The sequence below is a fragment of the Sciurus vulgaris genome, assembly GCF_902686455.1.
Source record: "Sciurus vulgaris genome assembly, chromosome: 13".
Lineage (NCBI taxonomy): Eukaryota > Metazoa > Chordata > Mammalia > Rodentia > Sciuridae > Sciurus > Sciurus vulgaris.
The window spans coordinates 7,577,209-7,597,041 of NC_136474.1; the positions used below are offsets into that span (position 1 = coordinate 7,577,209).

The 19,833-nt window shown below is 42.9% G+C and overlaps 1 long non-coding RNA gene across 1 annotated transcript in view; it reads right to left on the reverse strand.

Annotated features, from left to right (window-relative positions):
• Nucleotides 1-245: 245 nt before the first annotated feature.
• LOC306643029 overlaps nucleotides 246-19,833 on the reverse strand; it is a 468,395-nt gene continuing 448,807 nt past the window's right edge. Inside the window, exon 3 of the long non-coding RNA XR_013758797.1 lies at nucleotides 246-836. This is a non-coding gene — a long non-coding RNA (uncharacterized lncRNA). The remainder of the gene's footprint in view (nucleotides 837-19,833) is intronic.

Sequence of the window (19,833 nt, forward strand, 5' to 3'; positions counted from 1 at the left end):
AGGGGCTGTGGTTTTAGAAGAGGCTGAAATGCCTGGGATCCAGGGAAGGAAAAGGAACCCTGTGTGGCTGCAGGACAACAGCATAATTGAGGGTGCCTGATTCAGAGAGGTCCAGGTGCTCTCTCCTCCTTACTCCATATTCCTCCTCACTCAGAATTTATGGAATTTACCGAGAACTGCAGGGAGCCTGGTGATGATTAGGGGATTAGTGTTCCCAAAACCCATTCTCAAACACCAAGCTCATCTGCTGAGCTCAGATTCCAGGGGCAACCTGGGCCTGGACCCTGCCCAGAGTACCTCTCCCCTACAGCTCCTCCTGCTTGACAGGGAGGGGAGAGCCCTAGGGTTGGAATGCAGGGTACTTTTCTCCTGAAATACTCCCTAACACTATTTATGGTTTATATTGAGAGAGATTCTCTCTAGGATGCTCAGATGTCTTCAAAATTGATTCTTCTGCCTTAGTCTCCTGAGTGGCTGGCATCATAAGTGGGGCACCCTGCCAAACTCAGCCCACTTCTTGTTAAATAGGAGACCTTCCTCCACAAGGGCCTGATGTTGGGAAGCCATAAGAGTCAGACCCACACTAAAACCAGCCAGAAAGTATAGTGGGTCTAAGGTCACAAACACTCAAGTTCACTTGTGTGGTGAGGATAAAGCCTGTTCGCCCCCACTTACAGAAGGTCCAAGTCCAGATCCCTGAAGAGCTTCCCACCACTACCTGGGCTCCTAGGGCTCATGTGGCTTCCACATCACCTTCCAGCCCACACCAGAGGGAGCTCCAGGATGGAGTGACCTGGTCAGCCTGGTCACACAAAACTCCCACAGTGGTCTTGGGCCTAGAAAGGAAGAAGGACCAACGTGTTCAGTGAGGGTCCCATGATGTGGACTCCCTCAGTGTTTCACACTGGTGGGCACTCTCTGCAACTGGGAACAATGCTGGTAGATCAGAAATGCTTTCCTCTCTCAGTTATGTACCATCACCTGTCTCTCTGTTTTAACATGCACCACCAACTAGACTCTTGGCATCAAGTGCCCTAGCAGAGGCAGCATACTACTCCACAGGACTCTCTCTCTGGACAGCTCTGCCAGCTAGAGAGATTACCTATTGTCCTTGGGAAGTCTGATGGGGCTGTTTCCTCCCACAGCCTCCTCCAGGAGCCCATCCAAGACCCTGTATGGGACCAATCAGGTTAGGTCCCCAAGAGGGAGCAGTTGGAGTGAGCCCATCAGCACAGGCAGGTGCTGGTTGGCAGTTAACATGTCTGTGGCCTGGTTTCTCCCTCCCAGAGCAAGTTGCCAGAATGGCCTACTTTCTGCATTCTGAAATTTAAAATCACAGGCTCCCACAGCCACAAGTCCACTTCAACATCTCCTATAAGAGAGAGAGAGGGCTTACTGTGTTGTTCCCCTAAAGAACTCTCCCACCAAAGCTCTGCAAGGCAGAGCCCAGGATTTCTATGGGAGGGTTCCATTGCCTGCTATGCTGAGACCTCTCCTGCTTTTCACCCTTACAAGTCAGAGAGAGCCCTGGATAACTGGGATCCTTGCCCACAGACTGCTGAATGTTCAGGTAACATCTAACAAGGACTGTGTTCTTGAACACATTTTTTTCTAAACTCCTATAAAACTGGGAATTTTCAAGAAGCCTGAAATAGATTTCTGCAATCCTAACCATTGTCCCACTGATCTGCTCCTTGTCTCAGCCAGGGCTTCCCACAGGCAAAGCCCACATGCCAATGATGGGAGCCCTGGCCCTGAAGCCAGGAGGGTGCCACAGAACTCAGAGGACTATATCTCCAGCTACCCTTTACTCCACCAGAAAACAGCCTCTAACTTAAATGCCCCTCTATGAGGTTGGAAATAGATTTGCTGTATTCCAAGGAAGACCAAGCGGCTGTTCAATTTGGTTTCCCATTTCATGTTGTTTTCCTCTTTTTCCTGATTCAGGCCAGCCACAGAATCCATTCTGTGGTGAATTGAGGTGTAGGTCTCTGGCCTGGGCCCAAGACAGAATTTGACCAGGCTGGCAGGACTAGGGTTGTCTACTGAAGTCACTGAATACAGCTACCAGGGCCTAGTCCAGGGCTGCTGATCCAGGAAAAGTGACAAGTAAAGATGGTCCCTGCAGCTGCAAAGCTCAGTCTTGTGTCCTGACTTTCTGTTCTTCAAATTCAGTGTTGATTTTATCACCACTCCTGATAAGATGAAAAGATGACTTTTATGACTCTGGTTCCAAAGAGCAACCCTAGTAAATCCTTCCCAGTGAGCACACGAGACCCTCCACCCTGTTACTTGAACTTGGTTCTCTCTTTGAGGCCTTTTCTTGTCCCCTCTTTCCATTCCAGGGGAATCATTTTTGCACTGTTTTTCTGAAAGGGTCATTGGGTGTTTGTGACTGGCATGATCTGCAGGTAGAAAGGAGAGAGGGAGGGCAACCAGGTTAGTTTATGGAAAGTGTTTGCTGACAGAATAAAAGAAGCCTGGAGAGAGACTGTCCAAAACCCCAGATGTGGGTAGAGTCCAGCAGCTTCCAATCCACTAGGCTTCATCAACCCCAGGTCCTGTGGGGAAATCAGATGCCACCCCACACTTTGCCCCATTAACCCTAGAATGTAGCCACCAGGCTGACCCACCATGCCTGTTCCTCAACTTTACCATCTACAGAATTTTTTCATGGGGAGTTAACAACCCCAAAAGGTGCCTCATGCCAGGAATGGATTCTGCACTCTGCCTTGCCTTTCTGAATAAATCTCTGCCTGTGTATCTGCTGACAGGCCCTGAAATTCCTCTCTGAAACATGTCAGGAACCTACAGGGCTGAGTTGAAGTACCCTCTCCCTCCTGGGAACCTCCTGGGACTCCATCTGGTGATGACAGAATTCCATTACAAAAGCACATAGCCTGTTTCTGGCAGTGCCTACAGTGGGGTGGCCCTGACCCTGGAGCCACCTACACCCCTGATGTGTTTCCTGAGCCATGTGGCAGGCTATGAAGGAACCCACAAAGCAGAACACTCACTGCCCCCATCTCTGTTATAGCTGGGACCTTGGCCCCCTCACCAGACCAGCCCCAGCCAAAAACCACAGATGCCAAGAACTCACCTGAGCTGACTGCCCTGAACTTCAGATCAACTTCAGAGTGGATGTCCATGCTGCCTCTGTTTCTCTTTTTGTGCTTATGTGTTTACAGGGTTTGACTAGTACATTCACTTTTTTGTTTTGCACACTTAAATGATATATCTGTTTGTCTGAAAGAAGGCTTTTGGCCTTCATACCCTCTATTCTCTCACTGTAAGCTCTGGTTATTCAAGTTACTTAGGGGACTGATCCCTAGGCAGCAAGTTAACTTACCTCCACTCTTGAATGGTAATTTGCTTTCCTAAATAAGCTCCTTCTCTAAAAACAGAGAAAGAAAGAAAATTCATTCTCAGACTGGGCACTGAAGACTTCTATGAAGTTCACATAGGATTCTAAAGTAGAGACTTGTGGCCAAGTGGACTTAGTTTGTTCCAGGTGTTCACAGTATGACTGGGATCTGACTGTCCCTTCACAGACTTTGCATATATATTATGATGCTTTGTCTCATGGCTCAGATTCAAACATAGGAGGATGTCTGACAAATTGGTTAATTTAGAATTGTAAGAGAAAATGAGGGTGTCTTCAAAATGGTAACACATGTAGGTTTTGTTGTTTTTGTTGACTTGAGGCTGGGCTGCTTGCCAGTCAGGAGCCTTCAGGAGTCACCACCCTGTGCAGCCCAAGCAGCCATAAGGGAGGTCTGACTTCCCTGATGGTGTCCCTGCTGTACTCCAGGCTTGGTGAGTGAGCCAGGTGTCCAGCAGGCCTGCTAGGGGCAAGAAGCATCATCATAGAACTGTGTCAGAAGCTCAGCAGTGTCACTCCTCCATGACCCCTTGAGGGTAAGAGAGGCCATGGTCTGGCTGCGGTTTCATCCGAGAGGCCTACATGCCTTGGTCCCTGTCCAGCAACACTGGGCCTGCACTGCTACCCCTGCTCTGGCATCCAGAAATCCAAAATTCTCCCCAAATACTCCCACAGTCTTGGATCCCCCTATGCAACAGACACACAGTATGCTCTGGCACACTCATCTGAAGGGTCTCAGGCCACCAGATATTCAGGCACCTAATCAGGAATGTGGGTGGACTTGAGTTGAAATAAACTCCATTCTCTCTGGATTCCAGCATCTGTAACATTTGTGCCTGTGCACAACCAGGCACCAGTGTTGCCTAGTTCACACAAAGTCCCATTCTGTAGGGCAGGAGGAGGCCTAACTTACTTCTGGGCCCAGCAGTGGGTCACACTTGACCTGGAGACCTCCAAGCACATAGATGTTCAGGCAACGTGGGTATGCTGTGTGCATAACTATTGTGGCGACTCTGTGCAGATGGTGTGTGCACTTGCGGAGTGGGTGTATGCATGTGGGGTGCATGAGGAGTGTGTGTATGTGGAGAGTGCATTAGTGCATTAGTGTAAACATGGAAAGTGTGTGAGGAGTGGGTGACCATGTGGAGTGTGTATGAGGATTGATTGTGTATGCAGAGAGTGCTGAGGAGTTGAGTGTCGATGTGGAGTGCACATGTGGAGTGAGTGTGCATGTGCAGTGTTCATGAGGCATGAGTGCATATGGAATGTGTATAAGGAGTTGCACATGAATTTTGCATTAGGAGCTACTGTGCATGTGGAGTTTCCATGAGGAGTGATTGTGCATGTGAAAGCTGCTTGAGGAGTGAGTGTGCATGAGGAATGAGTATGCATTTGGTGTGTGCCTGAGGAGTGAGTGTGTATGCAGAGAATGCTGAGGAGTTGTGTGTCCATGTGGAGTGTGCCTGAGGAGTGATTGTGTATGCAGAGAGTGCTGAGGGGTTGTGTGTCCTTTTGGAGTGTGCATATGGAATGAGAGTCCATGTGAAGTGTGTGTGAGGAGTAATTGTTCATGTGTGTTGTACAAGATGAGTGAGTGTGTCTGTGAACTATGGATGAAAAAAATGTGCATGTGGGGTGTGCATGAGTGAGTATGAGGATTGAGTGTCCTTGTGGACAGTGCATGAGGAGTGAGTGTCCACAAAGTGTGTGTGTGTTGAGTGTGCAAATGGACAGTTTGTGTGTTTGGGAGTGTATTTGGTGTGTGCATACACAGTGTGCATGAGGACAGAGTGTGTGAGGGTGCCCATGAGCGGTGAGCAAGCATGTTGATGTCCATGTTGGCATAAAGATTCCTGGGGGCCAGCAACCTGGTAGTGCAGTGTGCATCCCTGGCCACCCTCCAATCCAGAATTGTTCTTTTGGGCTCTGATGTCTCTGAGCCTTACCCACCCATTTCTTACTGCCTCCCCTCCCACCCTGGGCCTGGAGACCAGGCCCGGAAGGGGAAGAAAAATCAGGGGTTCTTCCAGTATCTAGCCAAATGTCCAAGGTGGGTGGTGAAAGGGAGGGGAGGCTGACAGCCTCTGAATTGTTCCCATATTTCCAAGTCAAGCAGGGTGCATGGGGAGTCAGAGGTCCTGACAGCACCCTCTCTCACTTTTCGTGGGAGGTCCTGACCCAGGTTGCAGGGAGAGGCTTCTAAGAAAAAGGCATGTCAATTTCTGTGGGAAGAAGGAAGAGGTTTCTGGAAACAATATCTAGATCAGTCAAGATTGGTGGGAACCCTGGGAGTACCCCAGGGACTCTAGGCTGTCACTTCCTTTCTTTCACTTCTTTTCCACAGTGATCACAGCCCCAGGACTTTGCAGTCTCCAGGAGGATGCAGGTAGTGCTTAGGCAGAAGCACCCAGACATGGGTAAATTTCCATGGCAGGGCTCCAGTCTCAGCTGAAGGTGGGCACAGGGAAAGGAAAAGCAGGTCTGGGATGTGGGGATGGGGTGCATAAGTGTCAGGCAGGTGTGTAGGGTTCTGAAGGAGTCTGACAGGTGGAGATCTGAGGCACAGGGTCCAGGCAGGAGAAGGAGTCTGAAATAGTCTGGGTGGTGGGAAGTCAGCCCCCTTCCAACCCCTACTCAAGACTGGCAGTAAAGTGCTCACCTGAGAAATAGAGTTAAAGCAAAACCTTATGGAAGCCCAGAAACAACTTCCACAAAAGAAGGGAAAGAAGAGTTTTAGCCTTAAATGAGAATTAAACCAGGACAAGAAAGGCTCACAGCCATCTACTAGAAGACTGCCTTGGAATATGGCTCCCCATCCTGTGCCCAGCACCCCTCAGAGCACACACACTGTTGAGGCTCCTGCATCAAGACCTGCAGCAGGAGGCCTCCAAGTTCTCTTGTTCTGGCCCCTGGATTTTCCTGTGAGTTAAGGTTATTAATGGAGTATCTAGGGTTCAGCCTTTTGCAGGTTAAAGGCATGGGAGACCAGTTTCTATTGCTGTGACAAAATACCTGAGGTGAACAACTCACCAGGAGAAAAGGTTTCAGAGGTTTCACCTCATGGCTACCTCACCCTGCTGCTGTGGCCTATGGCAGCACAGTACAACATGGCAGGAAAGTGTGGCAGAGGAGGCCTGTGACCCTCATGGAAGCTGATAGGCAAACAGTGGCAGGGCCAGGTCCTCCACCCCCCAGGCCCTGCCTCCTAAGGGTTCCACCTTTAAAAACAGTGCCACAAACTGGGGACCAACTTCAACAAATGGGACTCGGGGTATACTTTCCTCTGGACCTCAACAGGGCACAGGTGGCCTCCTGAAGCAGGGTGTGCAAGTGCAGAGGTTGAGGTGTGGTCAATGAAGGGACAATGGGTTAACAAGGCTGCAGGCATCTCTCCTTTCCATAGTGCTGGTGCCACTATTCTACCGCCCCCCAACAAACCATTTTATGACCTAGATCATTAGGTCACAAACTTTCTCATGACTCTTTGTTCAGATTGTAATTAGCCCACAAAATTTCACTAATTAGGAATACCTCCCAGCCATTCATTCTTTCTCTCTCCCTCCCTCTCTCTCTCTCACTCGCTCACTCGCTTCAGGGCAGATGCTCTGATTATCTTCTTGATAAAATTATTTGTGTGAGTTCCCACATCTGAAGTGGTTTTCTGGGTGCTTTCAATCTATGGGTGTGCTATCAGGGATTGATCTGCAATTGGATCAAAGATCAGATACCCCTTTGCCCAGACATGGCAGCACAATTGAGTTGAACCAGGCATGAGGTGAGGCCACCATGATTGAACCCCTTCCCTGTGCTCTTACAGTCTGAATGTGCAATGCTGCAAATTCATGTTGATGCCTCAACCTCAATGTGATGTTATCAGCAGGGCCTTTGGGAGATACTAGGTAAGGAGCATGGAAACTTCCTGCATGCCTCATACTCAGGTCCAGTGAGCTCCCTGTCTCAACCACAGGTGAGGCACAGTGGGGAGACCAGACTCCCAATCTGCTGTATCTTTGTCTTTGACTCCAGCCTCCAGAACCCAGGGCATAAACTTCTGTTGTTTATGAGCTGCCTGGTGTGGGATTTGTTGTGGAATCCTGAAAGAACTAAGACATTTGGCACTGGGAGTGGACTGTCTGTACAAACATGTGAAACATGGAGGTGAATTTGGAGCTGAGTGGAGGAGAGGAACCCAAGAAGATATGAAGTGCATGCTGGGTAAATCCACATTGCCACACACAGAACTTTGCTAAGAAAAGCCAGGTGCAAAGGCACAGGGACACTGGAGGCTGGGGCAGGAGGATTGCCAGTACAATGCCAGTCTCAGTAACTTAGCAAGGCCGTATCTCAAAAGGAAAAATAAAAAGGACTTAGTGGTGGAGGTCTCTGGATTTAGGCTCCAGTAGCAAGAGAAATGGGGACCAGGGAGGAAAAGAGAACAGTCAATGATACCTATTAAACTATCTCAAGGTGGAAGACTCAGAGTACGACAGGTTCGGGGACCAGGCACCATGTGTGCAGAGGAGAAGAGATATTGAATGTACCCCTCATTACTGACTGGATGAGGGGATCTGTAGCCCAGGGGCCTGTAGTATCTATGGGTGGAAATTGACCAGCATAGTGTGGACCTGCTTTGTCCATCAAGCTCACATGTGGGATAGTGCAGAACCTTCAGAGGTAAACTGATGAGGTCACAGGATCTCAGACCCAGTCAGGGCACTAATCCATTTTATGATTTAATGAATGAATGAAAAGTTAGGTGATCACTGTAAGCAGGGTTATGATTGGAGGGAGTAGGTCACAGGAGCCAAGACTTTATGGATTATAGCTCCTCCCCTTGGCCTGCCCCTCCCCCTCTCCTGACCTCCTGTCTGCTGGGCTGAGGAGCTTGGACCATGTAATTCTGCTACCATGTTCTAACCTTGGACCCAGAGCAATGGCATTGACCAACTATGGACTCAACCTCTGAAAACCAAAAACAAATAAACCTGTCTGCCTCTACATTGTTCTCAGTCATTTTGGACATAGCAACCAGAAACCCACGAGCACCACTCAGAGTCCCAGAGCACCCCCTTTTTTGGGCGGCTGCACTGACTCAGTGGCTAGCTACTAGGCTAAGCTCCAAAAATTTCCCACTTCCACCTGCTGCCACCCTGTAGAACAAGTCTTCACTCACAGTGGACCCTGCTCGGCATGCCAACCATATCCAAAACACAGCATGCTGCTTTAAGCTCCAGCAGCCACAATGGACCATACACCTTCCTTCCTTTCCTTCCCTTTCTGGGGCCCAGAAGAGGGAGCTGTGGGGGGTTGCCTTTCTGATGGACAGAGAATATGCTGAAAAATCAGTCCCAAATGCACACCTCTTGCTGTCTGTTGAACATAGAGAATAAACATGACGGCAGTTCTGTTTTCTTCTTAGAAATCTTTTTGTGGATCCATCTGGAGCTGGGTTTTGGACAGCCTGCTTTTAGCCTATTCTTCTATGTCTCCAAGGTCCAGAGGATACTCCCACCTTATCACTCTCCAGTGCTCTTCCTCTAGACCTGATGAACAGCTCTGCTCTTCTGTGCTAGTAGTCCCTCTGGCTCCCAGGGATGTCTTCCTGACCAGCATCCAGGTCTTCAGCCATGAAAAACTACTTGGTCACTTGATGATTCCTCCTGTCCCAATCTCATTTACTCCTGACCCTCTGGTGCCCAGGGGCATCGCTAGTGGGAGACCACACTCTGAAGTCACTTAAGTGTCTGGCATTATGGTAGCATCCAGGGCTTCAGGCAGCCTCTGCTTCCAGCCTGAGAATCCCTTTGCATTGCTAGATTCTCATGAGGTTTCTAAAGTGGGCCTGATTCCACAAGGCCTGTCCAAGGTCTGGGCTCCCTGCCTCTACTGTCACAGGTCTCTGAGGCCCTTCTGGGCCCACTGGAATCCTGAACCCACCTGTGGGTTCAGCATCCTGTTTAGCAGCACTGCCACAAATTAAGCTCCAAAAGATTCTTTCCTGGATTTATCTTTAATTTGTTTAGCTAAGTAATTGTACTGAAAATTGAACTCAGGGATCTTTACTGCTGAGTGACAGCACTATTTTTATTTTATTTTGAGACAAATTCTTTAACTTGCAGTGGTTACCCTCAAACTTTCATCTTCCTGCCTCATCCTTCCTGGGCTCAAGTACTACAGGCCTGTGCCACCTGTCAAGTGATGGCTTTTAAAAGAATTCTCAGCCTCTCATCCAGACTTGGAGGTCACATCTTGCTTAAGCACGAAGGTCTCTTCAAATCCTTTTATGTACCAATTCAAATTATATTAAATCAACTTTAGTAAAGATAAAGCCACTATTTGCCTTGGCAATGGCACCCTAGCTCAGGAGGTTTTCTTCAGGGACTGTCTTTGGTGTGCACAGGCAGAGGACCTTATGGGGAATCTACTCCCCTTGGCAGGCTGCAGAGGCTGTCTGCACTCACCAGGCTTTACCACTAAGCAAGAGGCCCAACATGGGTAGCAAGGGATGTAGACAGGGTGGCCTGCAGCCCCTCGCCAGGCACCTGACCCAGCAGGACTTAAACTTGAGACAACCTTCTCCTGAAGCTCCTCCTTCAGACCATGACTCTCATCCCAGCCTCAGGGAGATTGAGGCAAGAGTATCCCAAGTTGAGGAAGCCCTACATTATCAATGAAATACTGGTAGTGTTTATGCAATTTAAATACTGCTAATTTTTAGGATACAAATAGATGAAGAATAAAAGTCTAATTGAAACAACATTGATCATGGAGTGTAACTCTTTAATCTGAAGACTAAATATATGGGAGTTCATTATATTACTTGCCAGACTTCTCTACATATTTAAAGTTTTGTTTTGCTAATTTGAAATTTGATCACAGTTATTGCCTTTTTTTAAGGATTTTTTAAAAGATCAGACATTTTAAACCCTGATAATTTGCAACATTGATGCCATCCAGTGGAGTAAGTTTGGCGTGGGAGACAAAGGAGTAGCGAGGCTCTTGAATTCGGAATGCTTTATTCATGAATCGGTAGGACGGAGGACCTAGGACCTAGGACCTGGGACCTGAGATCTGGAACCCCGGCACTAGATGAGAGCCGGCTTATATTCCCTCAAGGAGGTGAAGGGTAGGGGTGACCAAGATTAGGCGAGGAGCTAGCTTGCCAATCATGACAAAGGTCAAAACCGAACAGGCACGATCAGAAGCACTTGGGAACACTTGTGCACACGTTGTGTGCGTGGACTTAATTGAATACAGCCAATGATAAATCACCGGGGTGTGCTTATGTTAATCAACCTCCTTACTGCCCACGTGACCAAAACAACTTCTGGATGGTTGCCAGGCGCCATCTTGGCATAGTCTGCATGGCGTAGCCCCCAACCCAACATATTCCTTTTCAGTTTCCTTTTTAAATAGGCATTACCAGTAGGAAACTCAAGTCTAGAGCTTCTGCAATCTTTTTTACTTTTTAAGGGGGAGGAGTTGAACCCAGGTTTCACACATGCTAGGCAAGTGCTGTGCCACTGAGCTGCTCCTCAGAATGTTTTTTTTAAGATACATGGTGTCAGTATGTTGAATAGACTGGCCTCAGATTTGTGGTGCTCCTGCTTGCACCTTGTGAGTGACTGGGATCACAGTTGTGTGTGACCGTACCAGGCCTATGATGCATGTACTGCATTTTAATGCATAAAAATAAATATTATACCACCTGTAAATATTATGATGACCTTGTAGACACACACCTGGGGATCTACCTGGGAAACGAGTGCATGAGGAGGTGGAATATGAAGGAACAAATACACCTTCATATGCCCCCAGGGGAATGGGAGGAGACTCAGACTAATTTTCAATCACATAGGGGTTTGCTCACACCAGTGGATTTGTGGTCTGTATACACTCAGCACTCCATTAGCTGGTAGTGAGCAGGAAGTACAGCATAGGTGAGCATAAGCCCACCATAGATCAAAACTCAGTTCAGCAGTGTCTGGATGTGATTTTGTTCTGTGTCAGAGTTTACATACTCAGTGCCCAATCTAATGGGCACTGTTAAGTATTAAATATCACATGTAGAGCATAAGAAAAATGTTCCCTGAGTAGGTCTTGCTGTTCAGTCCCTGCATGTTTTCAAGGGAACATGGAACCTAGATTGAACTTTGGCCCACCACTGGGAATGTGGTCCTCAGAGTGGCCTGATAGTCATGGTTGATGGTCATGTCTTCTCCATATGACTAATAGGCTGGGTCATTGCAGCTTGTCAGGAATGCTATGCACATATATTAGATTGCATGATGTGCATCTGGCTTCATCATTGGGAGTCGAAGTTTCAGCGACCTTGAGTGTCATGTAACATGATGCCTCAATGTGACTGCCTCTTTCTATGTGACTGCCTCTATGTGAGTGCCTCAGATCCAGACATGTGGCCTGTTTTCTCGGGTCACAAATGATCTGCACATGTCCAAAGATTCTGCTGGACAGAAGCCTGTCCTGGGTGCCACAGAAGGGGAAATGGTCAGCAGTCTGGACCTGACTTTGCTGGATTACTCCTGAGACATATCTTTTACCAATACTCAGTTTATATCCTATTCTCCTCGTGAAATTCACCCATAAGTATAAAAAATTGATATCCTTGAGAAGATATGATATAGGAAGCTCCTGCTAAGTAGTAAAAGACAATGGCCTGGACCTTGCCACAGTGATGTGGCTAGAGCTCAGCTTGTCACCACAGAAGTTTCCAGAAGGCGCAAGGATAATATCCAGGCAGAGAAGGAAAGGCATGTGCAGTTCGTTCCTGGCATGAGAAACAGTGAGCCCAGTTACAAGAAGTCATTGGCACCAGGGATGGGAACACCAATGGTCCAGTCTTGGTGCTGGCCTGTGTCCAGGATAGAAGAGGATGCCCTGTGGACAGCATCTGGGGAGGGCAGAATGGGTGTTCCCCACCAAGGCCAGCTCCCAAGGCCTGCTTTGCAAACAAAAATGACTTCTTAATGTTATCACTATAAAGATATTTCTGACCCCACCATTTGAGACTTACCTCCAGGAGAAGTTCAGCACAGGATTAGTAGTTTTAGAAGAATAGTGAATCTGATAACACCCAGTTTTTCCCCTTTAAAAATGTTAATATGAATACATCAATTATGAAAATCAAAACTAAAATCTAAACCAAGACAAAAAACAAAACGAAGTGAGACTTAGAAAATTAATAAGGCCCTGAGAAAACTTGCAAGTCCCTGTCTCAAATAATAAAATGTGGTGCAGATGTGGCTCAGTGGTTAAGCACCCCTAGGGTCAATTCCTTGTGCCAAAATAAATAAACAAGAAGAGGAAATAGAGGGATAAACAAAGATACTGCTCAACAAAAAACAGTGTGTGCCATTTATCTAGACTTTCATTCAAGCAAACTATTAAACAGAAAGCTACAATAGTAAGTGAAATGCAAAAAATAAAGGATTCTCGTGCTTTAGAATTACATGTTTATACTGTTAAACATCCAATGCAGAAGTACTGATCACTACTCTACATGGAAATGTATTTAACCATGCTTTCATGAATGTTTAAAAGTTTGCTGGATAAAAAATTAAACAAACTTAGAAGCAGCTCAGGAAATAGCAGTCCTACAGAAGGATTGCTGCAGGGCATCCTGGGAACATTGACTATTTTATGATCACAAGTAAAGCAGGAGTGAGCATGGTCCAAGTAATGGGTGTGTTCTCAGAAGGTCTGGGTCCTACTCTGGTTCTGTTCTTCCTAGATGAGAGAACTTGGACAGAGGCATACCACACTTAAGCTTGGTCCTTTGTGTTTGCATGGGGACACTCCGCCCAGCCCACATGTTTGAATGGTCCTGTGAATCATGAACACTGACATTCTAAGTGCTGGCAATAACATAAACCCCTGTGCAAGCCTATGATGACAGAGAAGTCACAAAAGGAGTTTTGCTGGCTTCACTGGAAGAAAGACAGCTCAGCCACTCCACAGAAATAGTCTCTTTTCCAGTAAATGTGAGAAAACTCCAAGGACACTGCAGAGAATGTTTATGGGAAAGGGCACAGTTGGCTGGCAAAGGTCAAATGCAAAGGTCAGCCAGACAGCACTTGAGTCAATTAATTGGCTTCTCCTCACGCTGACCTAGATGAGCCCAAATGAGAGTTTCAGCAGAGAAGAGAAGTGAACATCAAGGCATGCCTCTGAGACCTTCTCTTATGAAAAAAATATTTACTTCAACCAAGGAAAGACATCATGAATCCACAGCTCACCACCTCAGTAAGAGCACTGTGAATAGACCAAAGTGACTGACATAGCTTTGAAGTCAGAGTCTGGGAGCTCCATCAGGGGTCCTCCACTGGACAAGGAATGACCCACCTGAATATCTCATCATCTATAAGCTGGGAAACAACACCACTGGCAGAGTGATATGGAGGGTAGGATGTGAAAACATGAGGGTGCTGGGACCATCCCTAAATATAGAGAATGTGCTCAAGGTCAGAGCAGTCCCATGCACTAAGTGACTACATAATAGGTACCTACACATATATCAGGTCAGGAGGTATATGATGATGAAACTCAGTCCTATTACTAGGTGTATCTAGTAATACGTTTCTATGAGACAAAAAAGAATTCTAAGTAGATACCATCATATCAGGAATGAAGAAGGCTATTTAAGGAGAAAGGTGTCAATCCACATGAGCACAAAATTATCTTAAACATTGAACTCCTGAAGACTGAACAATACATAAAGAAAAAAATGATAGAACAAAGAGGAAACTTCTAATCTCAGTAGCTTGGGAGGATGAGGCAGTAGGATCATGATTCAAAGTCAGCTTCAGCAATGACAAGGTGCTGAGCAACTCAGTGAGATCATGTCTCTAAATAAAATGCAAAATTGGGCTGGGAATATGGTTCAATTTAATCCCCCATGCCAAAAAAAAAAAGAGAAAAAAGAAAAGAGAGAAAAAAAAAACACAATTATTTTATGAATTCTCAACTATACACTCAATTAAAAAGTCAACAGAAAGTTTGTAAGAATACAGAATTAACATCTACAAACTTGACCTAATTTAATTTATGGAACATTCCACCAAACAACACAACAATTTTTATTGGTATCCAGGGTATAAGGAAGAACACTTTTATGACAAAACCTTAGTGTAAACCACAAAATTCTTAAAAAAATAATAAAAGAATTCTGAGTATGCAAACTATATTCTTTGCTCACAGGAGAATACATTTAGAAAGCACAACCATAATATCACTAGAGAGCCTATGAATGTTGAGAGTACAGATATAAAAAAAGATTTCAAACAACTTTAAGCCTACAAATTCAACGACTTTGATAAAATAGACACTAAAAGACTAAAAGTATAAAACCTTACAGGAGAAAGAAATAACCTGAACAGCTCTGTATCTATTAAAGAATTTTAATGACTGAAATGTTCCCATTAAGTGTAGGCTCAAGTGGGTTTACTGGTGAAGTTTACAAACTATATTTTATTGGAGTGCAAATTAAATCCAGTGCATGATGCATGGTAGGCAAGTGCTGTACTATTTGGCTTCATCCCTAGAAGTTTTTAATTTGAGAGTTCTCACTAAATTGCCGCGATTGGCCTTAAACTTACAATCATCCTGTTCTTAGCTTCCAGGGTACCAGAGATTACAGATGTGCACCAATGTGCCCAGGTTTTCTTAACTATAGACCAACATACCTCAAAAAGACATGTGCAAAACGTCTAAAAATTTTAACAAATTGATCTTGGCAATGTAAAATATGGACAATACATCATGACCAAGTGAGAATATTTTTAGTAATATAAAAATGGATCAGTCTTTTAAAATCAATAATCTTCTAGTAGATGCAAAACAAAGTATTGGACACAATTTGATACCACTCACAATGAAAACTCATCACACTGAAAAGAAAAGGAAAGTTCTGGAAGTTTTATCATATTCAATAAAGAAAAGTAAATAAAACCAGACTCTGAAGGAAAAGAAAGTTATATCCAGCATCAACACAATTGAATATTCTACTGAAAATCTCCTACAAGGAATAAATCACTTTAATGTGACCATGGAATACACGATCTAGAGGAATATCAACTGTATTCATTCAAGAAAGGAAGAGGGAATGTAAAGACATAAAAAAATTTTCATTAGCCACTTCAAACATAGAAATAAAAACTCAGTGAGAAACTAAACCCATATCCATCGGAGTGAAATAAAACAAATTCTGGTGAAAAGGCACAGAAACCGGATCTCTTTACATACTGTTGGTGGGAATGAAAAATTAGACAGCACATTTAAAAATACTTTGACACTTTTTAACTACACATGGGTCCAAGCAGTGGCTCACCTTGGCATTCATCCCAAGGAAATGGAAACAGTTCCACAAATATCCTGATATAAATATGCCACAACTAGATTTATAAGTACCCACCAAAATGAAAATATTCTCATGGGAGAACCTACTGACAGCCAGAGCAACCTGCTTGGAGAATGTTTCTGGGTAAAAAGAGAGCCAATCCACAAAATTTACACAATGTGTAATTCATTAACACACATTGTTGAATACCTGGCATTATAGGCATGCATCACTGTGTACAGATTTTACAAATAATTTAAGGAGGAAATAATACCAATTTACACAAAAGTCTTTGCAAGGGATGCTTATGATATAAATCTGAATCTTGAATGATCATCTGCATTTGAAGAGTCATATATAAAATAGCTGCAGAAGCATGCACATATGGAAGTACATGTAACTCTGGTGAATCTGATTAGGCTTAAAGTGGAGCACACTGAGTCCATCATATTAATTGTGCCAGTATACTAGTTATACAAGATGGTTTACCATTAGGAGAAATGGAGCAAAGTATACATTTCTGATTTATGTGTTATAACTGCACATGAATTTTAACCTACTCCAAAATAAAGTATTTTTAAAAAACAAATAATATGGTTATCAAATGATTGAAAATATTGGAATTTTAAGTCAAAGAAAAATATATTTTAAAAATAAAAATTATAACATTATAACTTTATTCTTTCATTTTATTTGTGTTTTCAAAATATTCTTTAATAAATAGATATTTTTACTGATTAAAGATTAAAACAATTAAATGGACAAATTCTGCAGATAAAAGTTATAAAAAATTGAAAATTAATATCTGCAAAAATTATTTTAAATAAAGTGAACTTCTATATTGTAACAACAAATATCAAAAATGATATTTTTGGTTGTTCTGAGGATCAAATCCAGGGACACTCACAAACCCAGTCACCTTTAATTTATTTTAAATTTGTCAGACTGATTTTACTTATATTGTCATCCTCCTGAGTAGCTGGGAATGCAGGCATGGCTGTTTACATGCAGCAGAAATTGAACTTTAATATAAGACCATATACAACAGATATGTGTACTTATGAATAAGTTTCACAACCCATCAAAGAAACATTAATATAAAATCCTGAGGGAGATTTAGAATTGTGTGGGCAATAAGGACAGGATGGCAAAGGAGGAAGCCAAAGGCATGGCAGACACTGAGAGAACACAGAGTTTCCATCAATAAGGCAAATATCTAGCTAACAAATATGCCCATAGACAAGAGCAGAGTCCCACCAGAAAGACTAAAACAGATGTGTGGGCATTGGAATTGGAAGCAACAATAAATAAAAGAGAGCCTGGAGTCAGAGCAGATAGAAAAAGGAGAAGGGCCCAAAACCTTTGAAAAGACAAAGTCAGTAATTTCCTATAAGATTCCAGGCTCTGACTCTGGGGCCCCTTCTCTTCAGAGGAATCTGTTATTTTATTACCTTTGCTATTCTAAAAATAACATGCTGTTGCTTGCTATCTTCCTGTCCTATTCCATGACAAAAAAAAAAAAAAAAAATCAAAAATTTTTTGACTGATATTACATGATGGCTGGGTTTTGGAGTGCTTCCTTAGCATATGTGAGTTAATGAGTTGGATCCCAAGCACAATGTACATTAAAAAATAATAAAATTAAGCTATTAAAAATTTATTCACGACCTATACCTGGAAAACTATGCACATAAAACAATACTAAGGGAAATTTAAATGACCTAAATCAATTGAGTGATATGCCATGGTCATATATGAAAAGATTCAATATTTTTTAAAATCTTCATTATTTCTTACATTGAGTTATTAATTGATTGTAACTGTAAACATAACCCCAGCAAGACTTGTGGAAAAGCTGAATCTAAAATGGAGTAAAAGAGTGAAGAGTATAGAAGAGTCAAAACAGCAGAAAGAAGTTGGAAGAACAGCACTACCTAGTTCCAAGCTATTGCAGAGCTCAGCAAACATCACAGTGTGTAAGGACAATGAGACCAAGTGAATATAGCAGAGGACACAAGTAGATTCACACCTAAGTGGTCAAGCAAGCTTTGACAAACATGCAAAGTCAGTAGATAATCTTTCCCACAAATGGTGCAGGAAAAATTTTGTGATCATATGTAAAAAATAAATAAATAAATAAATAAATAAATAATTTTGAGCTCTGCCTCACACACTATGAGCAATTAAGTGTGAATGATTATAGATCTAAATATAAGTGTTAAAAACATAAAACCTTCTAAAACAAGAGAAACAAATCATCATGACCTGAGTTTTGGCTGACTTCTTATGTAAAATACGAAGTACTAAAGGAAAGGAGAACTGGATGTACCTCAGAGGTAAAACATTTATCTAGCATGCTTAAGATCCTGAGTTTAATTTCCACTATGGGAAAAAGACATTAACAATAAATGAAAGTACTGACCATGAAAATGGACTGATGAAAGCATGGAACAGTTGTAACTTTGTACACACTGTTGGGAATGTAATGTGGTTATCTATTTGGAAAGAGTTTGGCAGATTCTTAAAGTGTACACCTACATCATGGTCTACATATTCCACTCCTGGGCATCAAACAAGAGAAATTCAAGTACAGTTCTACATGTATATTCTGCATGTATAGCAAAAGTGAGTAAGTGAATGGATAAACAAATTAAAATATACACAAAGAAATAATCAGTACTGAAAAGAAAGAAAACAATACACAGAAGATGTGAAAGTCAACATTCTATTAGAAGATAGACAAGAACATGAAAAATATATGATTATTTAATGTTTTAAAATTTTAGAGTGAGAAAAGACACAGCAGCAATTTTTTGCAAACAAGGAGGTAATAAAGAGGAAGCAAGGAACTTCTGGGGGAAATGGATACATTTATTATCTTGGAAGAGCTAAAGGTTCCTTAGGGCACAACCTAAATGCATGCAAGTTTTTATAAATCAATTATACCTCAGTAAAGTATATGGAAAAGCCCAATAAGTCATATATTACAAGTTTAAATTTAGAAAAAATGGGGCCCAGAAATTAAGACTTGAGTAGAAAGATAACCACAAGAACAAAACAAATATTTCAAAATAACAAAAGATATTTATGTACAAACAAGTCACTGTGAGCAATAGAGCATGTTAAAATCTAATAATATAGAACAGTGTTGTCAAGGCAGATTCTGGAACACCAGTTTCTTCTAGGGTACCATAAGTTCAAAGCTATTTTATTATAATACCAAAATATTATTTGACTTTTTTTATTCTCATTATTCCACGAGTGTATAGTTGAATTTCCCACAGGTTACATGACAAAAGATGAACATAAAATATATAAAGAGGGGAATCCATCTGTATTCTAATTTCAAGATTTCCAGAACTTTACAAGAATGCCACTCTTATGTATGTTAAAATGTAATATGTACACAATATTTTATGTGAATGTAGTGTTTTATAAATTCTCATTTTAATTCACAACAGGCCAAATATTGATAGATAACCTAAATATAAATCAAAGCTCATTGAAATTTTAAGTGTTGGGGAAGAGCTATTAATTTACCATCAAAAACCACTCAGGCAGTTTCCTCCAGGGGAACAACTGCCCTGCTAAGGTCTGGCCAGACATCCTATGGGAGGGTCTCCACATTCTGGAGTGATGTCCTTCCACATGTTGACAGTAGGTTTGGATGCTATAGACTATGCCTGGGTCATAGAAATCTCAGCACAGATACTCAGACTCAACTTTTAGAGTCAGACACAGCATCTTACAATGAATGCCACACAAACCAACATATGATTTGCATTGTGTGTAACTTGGATGTTTTCATCTCATTTTTGTATGTGTTCGTTTCCATTGTGTTTTATATGAATATTATTCTACAACAGTTTGGAATTGTTTCAAGATTGTGCTCCACCATGGAACCATGGAGAAACACTGAACTACATATCTTTCAATAATAGCAATTGGTATGATCCTTAAAGCAAATTGTTATGACTAGAAATGACTAGAAATTATCTCTACTTCATTAACAACAATGAAGAGGGCTGCCTCTCTATATATGCTATTTCTAATATAAATATAATGATTTCACTCTTACAATGGAAGTTGGCAATGC